This window comes from Vicugna pacos, chromosome 3 (genome assembly GCF_048564905.1).
Source record: "Vicugna pacos chromosome 3, VicPac4, whole genome shotgun sequence".
Classification (NCBI taxonomy): domain Eukaryota; kingdom Metazoa; phylum Chordata; class Mammalia; order Artiodactyla; family Camelidae; genus Vicugna; species Vicugna pacos.
Window position 1 is genome coordinate 57,101,974 of NC_132989.1, and position 12,537 is coordinate 57,114,510.

The 12,537-nt window shown below is 38.2% G+C and overlaps 1 protein-coding gene and 1 long non-coding RNA gene across 4 annotated transcripts in view; one reads left to right on the forward strand and one right to left on the reverse strand.

Annotated features, from left to right (window-relative positions):
• Positions 1 to 12,537, forward strand: part of KIAA0825 (KIAA0825 ortholog) — a 351,023-nt gene that overhangs the window by 271,340 nt on the left and 67,146 nt on the right. The window lies entirely within an intron of this gene.
• The window catches only part of LOC107034419 (uncharacterized), a 79,664-nt gene continuing 76,129 nt past the window's right edge, over positions 9,003 to 12,537 (reverse strand). For both annotated transcript variants that reach the window (XR_012071310.1, XR_012071311.1), the window contains one exon: positions 9,003 to 9,931. This is a non-coding gene — a long non-coding RNA (uncharacterized lncRNA). The remainder of the gene's footprint in view (positions 9,932 to 12,537) is intronic.

Below are 12,537 nucleotides of genomic sequence, written 5' to 3' on the forward strand. Positions count from 1 at the left end.
ACCTCCACCAGGGGGATAACTAGGATTCTTTCAGACTGTTGAGTGTTGTTTAAAATGAAAATTCCTGGTGAGTTTTAGATGGGTCACCCAACAATTAAATACAGATGTCTAATTGGTTCGTCCATATTAGGGTCAGCAGCTGGTTACAGAATAAAAGGTTGTGGTGCCCCATTGCATAGTTCTGAACCAAATTAAATTATTAATCTACTCTTTGCTTCAACGTAGCTTCACGGGGACTCCTAACCTGCCATGCTGAATAAAACAGAACGACTGCTTTACATTTTCATTATGGAAAATTATATTTTAAATTGCAAATGCTCTCCTATTTAACTTGCATTGCGTATCTCATTGGATATGTAGAGAAGCCTTCGACAGTCAGGGTTTATAAGTTGTTTTGTTAATTTCTAGTTGTAGCTGGGAACTATGAAACCAACCAAAAAAAGATGATTTGCATGCAATACCAACTCTCCAGCCAGAACCAACTGGGCCATGAAAAGCAAAGTTGAGACTTAGGGGGCCATTATCTTTGACTTTTAAATTCAAAAGATATAATTAAACAGGTATATTATAGGAGGCTTTGTACTGTAACACCAGCTTCAGGTAAATGCAACCATGGTATTTTCATGATAGCATGATAACAATTCCTGCAAGGGCTCAAAGTCCTAATTTTTGTAACCTTTTTTAAACATTTTGATTTTTTTGTTGTTTAACTACTCTGAAGTGAACATTAGGCTTGTGGGAAAAGTATAGTTACATTCAGTTTTCTAATAAAGTGTTTAATAATGTCTTAATAATTATATTCTATTATCGATAGTAGGCACAATTGCAGTAGAGAATTACCATATTTTCTTGCAAATTATTTTGTGAGATTCTTTCAGTCAACATTTTAATATGTCTACTTTTCATTTTTATTTAACATAACAATTTTACATAATAATTTTAAGTTACAAGATCCACAGCAGAATTAGCTCTAAAAGCAGGTTGACCTTTAGATGCAATATGATTTCTAAAGGTAAATCTTAGTAATCATAATTGAACAGGTATTCCACTTTTGGTGTATCACATTGGCTAAAGTTTTGAATGTTATTCTTTGGTTCATTTATGTTTGAATGCATGAGTGTGTTAGCTCAGTCTACTGGGACACACAAAAAAGTGAAGCTTTTTTTTATAAATTAGAAATATTTAACAAATAAACTAGTTTGTTCATTGATTCATCAAAAACTTAATTAGAAGAGTATGTACCTACTATGTACCAAGTACTATTTGATGAGCCATGTGAACAAGAGGAAGTAAATGAGATTAAGTCACTTCTGTTGCAGAGTTTACGTCCCAGTGGAGGGAAACGAGACCATAAATCAGTCAGTAAATAAGTTAGCAAGAAAATTACATAGGCAAGTACTGGAAAGAAAGCAAGATAGCATGCAGAAAGTGACCAAAAAGGGAGCTTCTTGAGACAGCGTTGTCAGGAAAGGCCGCTTTTTGCTGAGACATTAACCGTGAGGAGAGCGTTCCGAGTAGAGAGAACAGCAAGTGCCAAAGCCCTGGGGTGGAAGTGAGCCTGGCATGTATGGAAAAGGGAAAGAGGCAAGGCTGGCTTCACGGGTGTGGTTCCGCAGGCTTCCAGGAGAAGGGCCCCAGTTTGACACTCTCCTGTCGCCATCTTAAAATTCACAATCCTTTTTTAACAAGGGACCTCTCATTATTCCCACAGATTATGTAGCCAGCCCTGGAAAGAAAGCTAATATAGTTAGAGTGCTGTGTGTGTGTGTGTGTTTTGGAGTGGGGCGGGTATGCATAAAAAATAAGGCCAGTAAGTAACATTTCTGGGTATCTGTGGTACTGCCCTCAGCATAGTTTATGAAAGATGAGTTGCACTCTACAATACAGCCATTTTTTTTTGCTATGTAGAAGATGGAAACACGATTTTTGATCTATATTTAGCCCAGCCCTCACATACAGATGATAAATTCCTCAAAGGTGATGTTGGTCTCTTCTGTGTATTGTGTACACTTCACAGCACCGTGTGATTAGATAGTCCACAAATACTAATAGCAGCTAAAAGGAATTTGCCTTGTCTTTTAACCCGATAGGGCTTCCTTTGAAAAACAAAAACCAAAAACCAAAAACCAAAAAATAAGGCATTTAGTGTTCATATTTGAATTCTTGCTTTCTTCCCATGGTCACATTGTAGTACCAAATCTGCATGATTATTTAACAACTAGGTCAAGTCATATAAAATTGCTGATATTCAACCATTTTTTCTGACCTAGAAAATGCCAATTTCAATGGTTCATAGCAGAATGAAACTGCAGGTTTATCTGAGGAAATAAAACAGAACTCTTACAAGCATCTTTGTAACCCCGCCGGATTTATTTAACAGGGGGAAAACAACCAGCACAGGGCTGCTCATTAGCGCACCATGCTGAGCAGTGCTGCCAGTCCGCACCCACGGGCCTCCTTAGAGGTACGTCCACATTGCAGCAAAGGCTTTCTGCCAGTCAGCAACTCCCCCCACCCTCCGATAATGGAGTCCGTGGCTTGACACCCACTTTCTACTACGTTCTGCATTATGGCAGGTGATGACTTGCCAGGAATTACTATGAGTGGCCGGAGCCCATGCCACAGTTCCGAGCTGCAACAGGTCACAGGGCTTTGGTCTACACGCTGTTATTCAATGATAACCTTTTCTCTAAGCAAATCTACTTTCATTTGTTGATGGCCGGGAGGATTTACTCAGTGATCACTAGGTACAATGACATGATGGGGTCATGTGACAGACAGCCTCTGACCAACGGGGGCTTATGTCGTATCAGGATTTCTCTGATCAGGACAAAGAAGTGCTTTTTATAATTCAAACAAGGTAATGAGCTGACAAAAGTCTTCCGTATGAGGGGTTTTTGTTGTTGACTTCTTAACTTTTCCTTTGGAAGGGTTATTGGTTCTAAGTAATCATTATCAGGTTGCTTCTTACCCAGTATTCTTCTACATTTTCATAATACCCTAAAATCCATTCATTTCTGGTTCTTCCACTGGCGTGTTCCATTTCTTGTGTTTCATTGCTTTTTGCAGTTTCTCAAAATCTACACTTTGAACATTTTTATCTATACATTGCTTAAGCTGGTAGTGGGATTATGAAATATGTTCTTAGTAAACTAGCAAAAATGAAAAGCTCCTGAGCCATTTTGCCCTACCTCAAAAACATTTCTTAAATATGATCATGATCCCCCTGTATGTTTTCCCAGTAACTGTCCATGGCCCTCTACTGAAAGGTGACTATACAATATACACTCAACTCCAGAACCCTGAGGTAGAAGCATGTGTTTGATTTTTTTCCTCTGTGCTCAAGCTACGCACAACCTCCAAATAAAAGGTGAAAAAAAAATTTCCAACCATTTGGACATTGGAATCCGTATAGTTTTTCCCCTACACTTTACACTATGGTTAGAAATATCCCTCAAATGAATGAATGAATGCTCTCAATAGAACTTATGTTCTAGTGATGGAATCAGACAGACAGTAATAGCCGAATAAGATGTGGACAGATCTTAGCGCAGATATTTCAAAATGCTCAGAGCAGGGATCTGTAATCTGGTCTTGGGGAGTCAAGGAAGGCTTCCTGCCACGTAAGCTGAAATTAAACCTATTTAAAAGTCTGCACATGCTTCCTTTCTCCCTAGCCCCATGCAACCCTTAATAAAAGGCTGACATACTTCAAGATTGTACCATGCCCTTCCTGGCTTCTATTCCTTTTAGTTTTCCTTTCCCAAAGAACTCTTTCTCTTCTCTGGCTACAAAGGGGTCATTTAAACCATTCATGCTGCTTTATTACCAACCAGAAGTTTCATGTTCTGTGTTGATTATACTGGGCACATAAATCTTGGGGAAAGTTGTAAATAATATGATAAACTGTCACGTTCAAAGATAACTTTTAGAGACAAACTACACTTAAGCCAAAGGAGTGACTCTGTAATGGTGGGAATTTCAGTGACTGTAGCAGGTGAATGGGAAGTTTGGGTGGTTGTTTGTTTGTTTGTTTTTTGAGTCAGGGCTATTCAGGAGCTTCCTCTATATTCCACTAAGTAGGAAACTACCACCATTTTCTACCTGAAGAACCAATCTTTTTATTCAGTTATGAATATGGGTTCAATAAAGATGGGGAAAATGAGTAAGTGAATAAAATAAAGAGATATAGGAGAGAACTGGAAATAAGAACAAGAGGAAATGATCAGATTCCTTCCACCTTCCTTCCAAACTGTGTTTCTGCCACTTCTTAGAATAAATGGCATCCTAACAGCCAGCCTTACCCAATTGAGGCAGCATGACATTGTGTGGACAGAGCATGGACTGTGGTGTCATAGAGTTTAGGGTTTGAGTTTTGGTTTTGCTGCTTGCTAACTGTATGACCTCAGGCAAGTTCCCTTAACCTTTCTGCACCTCAGTTTTGCTCAGAGAGAAGAATGTTAATACATCACTTATAGAACAAGCACAGGGATTATATGAGATAACGAACATCTGCTATATGTACATATTATAATGAAGTGATCATCATCATGACAAACTTTTATTAGGATAGTCTCTGAACAAAGGGGACAAGTACTGTGAAAATAAACAAAGTAATTATTGTGAAACAGTTTCTCCCGTTCAAGAGAATTCTATTGGAGTTTTATTTGCTTACTTACTGCCCTCCAGCCCAAAACCCAATTCAGGTGTGGTAAATCAGAGAGCCTGGGGAGAAGCCGAGGAAGAGACTGGGTTTGCCATAATTAGCTTGTCACTGCTAATACCCTGGGACAAAAGATATACTTTTAATCTCTTTCACAACATGGGGTAAAACTGTTGCTCTGGAAATCCCACTTCTAAGGCTAGACACTTTGTGTCCGAGACAGAGAGAAGCTCTTGTCCACTTTGCCACTTACGAAAATGTTTTGCTGTACCTTTACCTTCCAGGAAGAGGCAAGATAGCTTACTGTTATTATGATAACCTCATATTTTATTGTCCCATCAAAACAATAAAATGCTCCTAGAAATTGTTCCCAGGGTCTGTTTTTATATCTCTGGGAGAAAATCTCATTGTTGAGCTGAAATACCATTATTGTGGCATTATTCACTCAGTTTCTCTAAAGCCTGGGCTTTCCAAATGGAAGACTGATTATAAATCTATGTTGTGCAGAGTTGAGGTCACATTTAAACCTTTTTAAAGGACTGGGTAACTTGGAAAGTTGCTGAATCAGAACTTTTCAACAGCCTTTTAATAAAGAGTTTGAAGAGGACGGAGGGAAGTATTTCCTGCCTGAGAAATTGTGGTTTCTCAAGACCTCTTCTCTTCTCAAAGATGAACCCATGGGTGTAAAAACTGTCTCCACCACCATATGTGATAGACTTTTATTTCAGTCATAGATGAGTCATTTAAAGTTTTGAATTTCCTCTGCTCTGTGTCCTGCCCAGAGAGGTAGTTTAACCCCTGGGTGTAACTCTGACTCAGAAGGTTAGCATGTCCCCAGGGAAGATGAAAATATTTGTAGCTAGAAAGAATGAACAAACTAGGTTGAGCAATTTAGACTGTCCTCAGAAGAATAAAAGAAAGAAAAAAAGAAGTAGGTACAAATTGGCTTCCCATTTAAACTAGGAATTTCATATTTTACTGTGATTTCCCTACTCAGAAGTTCTGCTTAAAGCAGGCTTCAGCTTGAAACCATTCATTTCTCAACCAAAGTCTGGATATACCCAACCAGAACAAGTGTTTGCTGAGGGATTTATTAAAACTTGAAGGTAATTTCAGTTATGAGACTCATTTTGGCTTGATAATTGTGACTGTTCTAGAGGAAATTTTCATTAGATAGCTTGTAAAATGCTGTCTCACTACCTTGGAATACATTTCCAGAATTCAGTAATTGGAAGGCAAGCCATGTACATGGTAGTTCCACTCCTCTGCATCTTATCCTCAATCAAGGGAATTTTTAGCCTTTGGCACTTCCAATTTCCCTAAATGTGAGGGAGAAATAGACCAGTGTTTCATTTGGAATATAATTTCCAGTGTTAATCAGCTCTCAACAACAGTTAAGTTTTGGCTTCGGCAGGTTTCATCACAGTGCACTTAGTTAAGTTTGCAAATACTAAGACTAGTATGTATACTACTTCTAGAGAATTAATGATTTGCTGAATGGTGTTAAATGGATGCATAAGTACTTGACATAAACCTAATCTGTATCATGACTGTGTCACTGTATATAAAGTCAGGCTGGACTGTAGATGTTATTAATATGGTTTCATATTAATTAGAATCTGGGTGAAGTATCTAAAGTTTGCTCTCTGTTATGTGTCAGCACTTTGGTATTTCTTTCCAATAATCCTTACACTTTTTCTGTGAGCTCTAGATATTAGTATTTTTATACTGAACAAAATTAGGCTCAGAAAATTGACTTGCCCAAGGTCATACATTCAGAAAGTGGTAAAACCAAGACTCAGTTCCAAAACTCTTAATACTTCAAGTCCATAATTCTTCCACACAACCCAATGCTGCCTTAATCAGGTAAGGCTGCTTGTAGAATAAAAATGTCATTTATTCCAAGAAGTGGCAGAAATAACAATGTGGGAAGATGGAAAATTCTTCCTGGGGCATAAAAACCGACTAGGCCAGTAGGAAGGACAGTTGGAGGACAACCAGCATGGTTACCATGACAGACCAAGAAGACTGTCCGGGGAGCTTTGCGGATTAGCCAAAAAGAGAAAGAGCTAGGAAACAGAAAATTTGAAATATTTCCAGAGAGGTGAACAAACACAGAGCAAATGTTGAGAGGCAATTTGTCATTGATGGCTAAATTGAGTGGTGAAATTTCTAAATGCTTCGGGTGTTTGGATGCTATATCTGAGAGGGCTAAGTTAGTGAGAAAGTCTGGCAGAGGCAAGCATCTCAAATGTAGAAAGATGGATGCAGGTAGGGAGGAGGTGTCTAGATGTGTGGAGCAGGGAAGAAACGGATCAGTTTGAGAGAAGATGGAAAGCCAGAAGGAGAGTGTGGCCTCTCAGAGAGTTTATGGGCCCAGGAGGACAGTAACTGAAGGGTTAAAGGATAAATGACACACTTCAGGGAGCAAGTGAGGGAAAATGTTTCAGGAGAAGGGAGATGATTAAGAAGTGTTGTGAAAGCTGCAAAGAGAGGTTGATGTCCCAGTAAATGGAGAATGTGAACCACCCTCTGGGGAATGATCTGACTTGGCAGTTTTTAGTCAGTGTGAGAGATATGAGATAGACTGGGATTGGGAGAAGTGTTATACTGGAAGGATGGGACAATAATCCAGGGAATTATGCATTTTGATGGTCCTTTCTCACCACTTAGAATGAGACCATGGAGCATTTGAAACCCCTCTAGTGTAACAACAAGCTACATTTTGGAGTTCTTGCTATGGGCCAGGCACTGCTAAGCATTTTACTTTCAGCTAATCTTTTTTTTTTTTAATTTTAAAAAATTGTTGGGGAGGGTAAGATAATTATGTATTTTTAATGGAGGCATTAGGGATTGAACCCAGGACCTTGTGCATGCTAAGCATGTGCTCTACCACTGAGCTATACCCTCTTCCTCGCTACTTTCCACTCATCTTAACAGCTATCTATGAGGTATAGAAACTTTTAACTGACTTCCCATTAAAAACAACAACAACAACAACAACACACAGCTGGGCTCATAAATGGTTAAGTACCAGGATATGAAGACAGGCAGCCTTGCTCCAGAGTGTTAGGCCCAAAATTTGATGCCCTGGCTCACCACCTGGGCTAGTAGGTAAATGTAGTTTTGAGCCCCTCAGAAACACCAAAGCGAATTTCAGTTATTATCTCTCAACATACAGATGTTACAGCAGACATGTGTAACTCCTTGCTGCTCAAAATAATATAACAAATAAGAACTTGAATGCTCACGGCGTTGTTCTAAGTATTTGACAAGCATTATCTCATTTAACCTCGTACCCTATGGAGTATTACTACCCCAATTTTAGAGGAGAAACTGAGGCTTCATTTGGGTATGTAACTTGCCCACAGTCACACAGTTAGTAAGTGGCTGAGATAGGAACTCTCCCGGTTGTAATAAAGGAAATAGGAAAATGCTCAAGAGACTTAAGGGAGTAAAAAAAAAATCACACGTGGGTGAAAGAATAAGAAAATATACAAAGAGGTTGTGATTTGAAGGATAGGCAGAATAGCAGAGGGCATTTCAGGCTGAGGGCAGAAAGCCAGGCTCGAGGGGTGCTGGAAAGACAGAGGCAGAGACCAGTCATGTTAGGCCGTCACAAAGAATTGTTGAATAAATGAGTTGGTGCGTGCGTAAATGTATGAATGAATTGGTGGGGACTGCAAAAGCATAGTGACAGTGGTAATTGAAGGGAGAAAAACAGAAGAGACGTGGAAAAGGCAGACTCTACAGGACTTAGTCACCAACTGGGATCTTGGTAAAAGGGAGCTATTGGGAAAGAAGGTTTAGACTCAGACAAATTGGACCTGAAATGGCAGGCATGTATTTTGAAAAGTTCCTCCAAGAATGGGAAATGGCATCTGGAATTTGGAAATAAGGTCATGATACACACCTGTCAATTAACTTACTTCTAGTATTGCAAAGAATTAATTTTAGGAAAAAAAAAGTTAAAACTTTGAAAATGCTTTTAGGCCATGCAAAATTGTACAATGCTACCTTTCCATGTAAATGAGTTATTTATTTAAAAGGACAAGGTGGGGTGGGTGAGTTCAGTGGTAGAGCACAGGGCTTACCATGTACGAGGTCCCTGGTTCAATCCCCAGTACCTCCGTTTAAAAAATAAAACAAAACATGTTTGAAAAAAGAAAGTCGAGAGCAACAAAGTAAAATAATAAATTGACTGATAGCAAAACTACTGCATCATTTCAAGAGAAGTTTCAGTGTTTGCACATTTCAGATAGCTGCCTTCTATGAGGTACTTTTGGGTTTATATACCAAAGAAATGAGATTTAGCAAAGATGAGTTGTGACCAGGCCGATTAGTGCATTTTCTTTTATTACTGAGGTTCTGGGAAACTGATTTACATTGAGGAGAAATTTGAGGTAATGTTCTGGGAATGTGAGACCGAAATTTCCAGTCTGTCAGAGTCTTTAAGAAATTTGTGGAAGTTGTATCTGGAATTGAATTACTAGCATGACCTCTTTCTAAGTCCCCAAATATACAAAGGGTTTTGGGTTTTGGTTTTTAAAATGCTTAACATCCTTTACATGATCTATCGGAAGAAGAAAAAAAGATTATTCATTCAAAAGTAATCTCTTGATTCATCATTAAGTGCAGGGAGACATTGTCCAGCAGGTAGCTCTCCTTAAAAAGCTCAGCACCCTGCAGTCTGAATAAGAACCATGTCCACGATGGTTAGGACACAAAGGAAAATAAGAACAAGAGGGAACTTTTGGCAAAGTTACCAGTTGATACAGACTAGGAGCTTCGATCCTGTCATGATGTGAAGGCGTCAGATGTTAATGATGACTATGTAAAACAGTCCAGTATGGAAGCATCTAAGATAAAATTCTTGTAAAGTTTTGGCCAGGAACCTAAAACTCGCTTCAGTCTGTGGCTGCAATTTTTGTGCCAAGTAAGAAGGCACTTTGCTGGCTCTTTTTTATGGAAGGTCCAAATGAGATAGCTTGGAAATATGTACTTTGAACAGCTAGGCAGAGTCTCAGGAAGTTTGCCAAACAAGATTTCCAAATAAAATGTTTGGGAAAGAAAACAGGGATGGACTTTGCAGATGCTGGATGGGTTCCACCAGCCATCTGTGCAGAGAGTTACTTGGTATCACATCAGCTGAGAGCGATGAAGTGGCACAAAACTATCAGCAATAACTTCATTGTTAAATGGGTCCATTTCTTTCCCCAGGCAGCCTTCTCTTTACCAGGATAAAGTATCTGAATGTATCTGCGTTTCCTGTGAGGAAAAATAACGATGACCAAAATTATTTAAACATAAAGGACTTTTAGAAACTGAACTATTACCTCAGTGCTAATGCATTAGCAGTCAAAGAAGGCAGATTAATTTACTTACGGTGCGCTAAGTGCATTCTTGGCTCACAAAGGGGAATCATTTGCTCACTTAAGCCAGAGATCCCATTTTTGACGGCAAATGTCACTGCCTGGATTTCCCTTTGACAGTCTGGCAACCCCACACCCCTGTTATAGTATCCATTTATTTGTCTTATTTTCAGCCAGATTAATCCATTCTGTTTTGACAAGAAGACTGATGGGTAATTGATAACTGTGATAGACACAAACAGAAGAGTTGGATGCTGAATAATTCAGCACTTTTCAGTATCAATAAGAGAACAGGTTGAAGAATTTGTGTCTCTATTTACACTTAAACTAAACTAAGTCAGCCCAGACATTTATGCTGCCAGTCTATCAGAAAACCAAACAGTGTACATTCGGTTTCCACCCGACAAAATGTTTTATAAGCTTGTAACAATATGTGTGAAGCTGCCAGAATAATAAATAGGTACAGCAGCCCATGCATGCTAATGTTATGTTGTAAGCAGTTTTGTTGACAAGTGCTAATACTTCTTTCATACTATCATCAAAAGCAGCTAATACAACAGCCATTATTTGCGGGCTTTCCAAGCAAGACATGATGGATTGTGACCTTAATATGGGTTAGCCGAGTTTTGAAAGTTAAACAACTTGCAATAAATCATAGAATTATTACAATGCAGTTTAATTGGTTAAGGACTGTTTATTTCCTAAACAGGGTGAAAAATTTCTGTTTCGGCACTTTTAATTTGCAAAGTGCATTTTCATTATGAATGGCAGTTTAATATTCTGCTCTTTTGTCATGCAAAATATGCAACACACAGGCAATCTATTAATTGGACAAAAATGCATTGCAAGCGTAAATTATCCTTTATATCATCACTTGTGAATTTTTACTTCTATTAAATGTGTTAAATGGAACATAGTTACAGATTGTACAACTTACAGGCTACTTCTGAAATTTGAGTCAACCCTCAGGATGATTTTAATGACCTTTAATTTCAGCAAAATAAAGTAATTAAGTAATTGTAAATATAAAGGGCATTTTAGAGAGCTGCTGCTTCCTTAAGGCATAGATGCATATGTTTTTTGATTCAGTCTTCTCAGGAAACAGACACGAGCACTGGTTCATGTTGATATGTCTTGAGAAATGGAACCTACCCTCATGCATTTACTTCTTTTTTTGACACAGTGTAATTTCTAGAGCAGAAATTTCCATTGGCAAATGTGCAGAAAAAGGTAAGGCAGCAGCAAATTGATCCTGCAGCATAACTCAGCATCACAGAGTAGTCACCTCCATATGCTTTGGTTCAATGATGTGCCTTTGCACAGGGCTATTTAGAGCACAGAGGCAGTAACAAAACACTGTACTAGGAATGTTGATATGGCATATGCTCAATTTTAAGGATGCCAGATCTCCCAATGTGTTCCTGTAAGACTGCCTTAAAATGCATGCAACCTATTCATTTCCACAAAGGTCTGAGCCCATTTCTCATATTTCTTGACACCTGGGCTGACCTTTTCAAAACTTAAAGCTTCCACTGACTTCAAACATTATCCACAGGTTAGCCCAGCCAAAGCAGGGATACTTTTGTGCAGCCACTCCAAGGCTCCATCAAAGATACCGATTGATTGCACCTCTTGGGGAGTGATGGAAATGTTAGCTATCTTGATTGTGGTGGTGGTTTCATGGGTATATACACCTATCAAAATTCATCAAATTGTACATCTGGAATATGTGTAGTTTACTGTACTGGAACCATACCACAATAAAGGTCTTTAAAAGAAAAAAACCCAAAGATACCAATTGTCAGCAATACAAACTGTTAAAAGTAAAATATACTTCACATAGGCACTCCATTCATTTTTCCTAGAGTACAAAAATGTTAATGTGAGAATATACATTCTGTTGTTTTAAAAGAAAAACAAAGAACAATTTTTCCATTTAAATCATTCACAAAAGCAACACATTAAAATAAACTATCTAGAACTTTAAAAAAGGAGAAAACCAGAAGTTTGCAAATTGAGAATAATTGTTTGTCTTTATGTTATACAGTAGCACAGGAGTGCTTCAGGTTTTTAGAAATTTCAGTCTCAAAAAAGGCAAATCTAGTTATAGAGTTTTAATCTTGCATTAATGTTGATGATTTCCCCTCCCATTTAAATGCCATGTTTACTTACCCTATGAAGCTTATCTGCATAAGAAAAAGAGATGAAGTGGGGAGGATGGTGCAGTGATAGAGAGAATGAAAGATGGGGAGAGACTGATGCTATATTCAGTTGATCACTCATGATGAAGGGCTAAGGTATGAATATACTGCCCAATAAGTGACATGTAATTATTTTTATGAATTATCACTAAGTATCACAAAATATTCCATTTTAATAATGATTTAATGTCTGAACTTTATTTTCTCAGTTGTATAGATAAGAAAATTTTATCAGTGACATAGCCATTACTTAGAAAATATAGGTGACTATAACCAAAACTCTACTTTATAAAGCCAATAG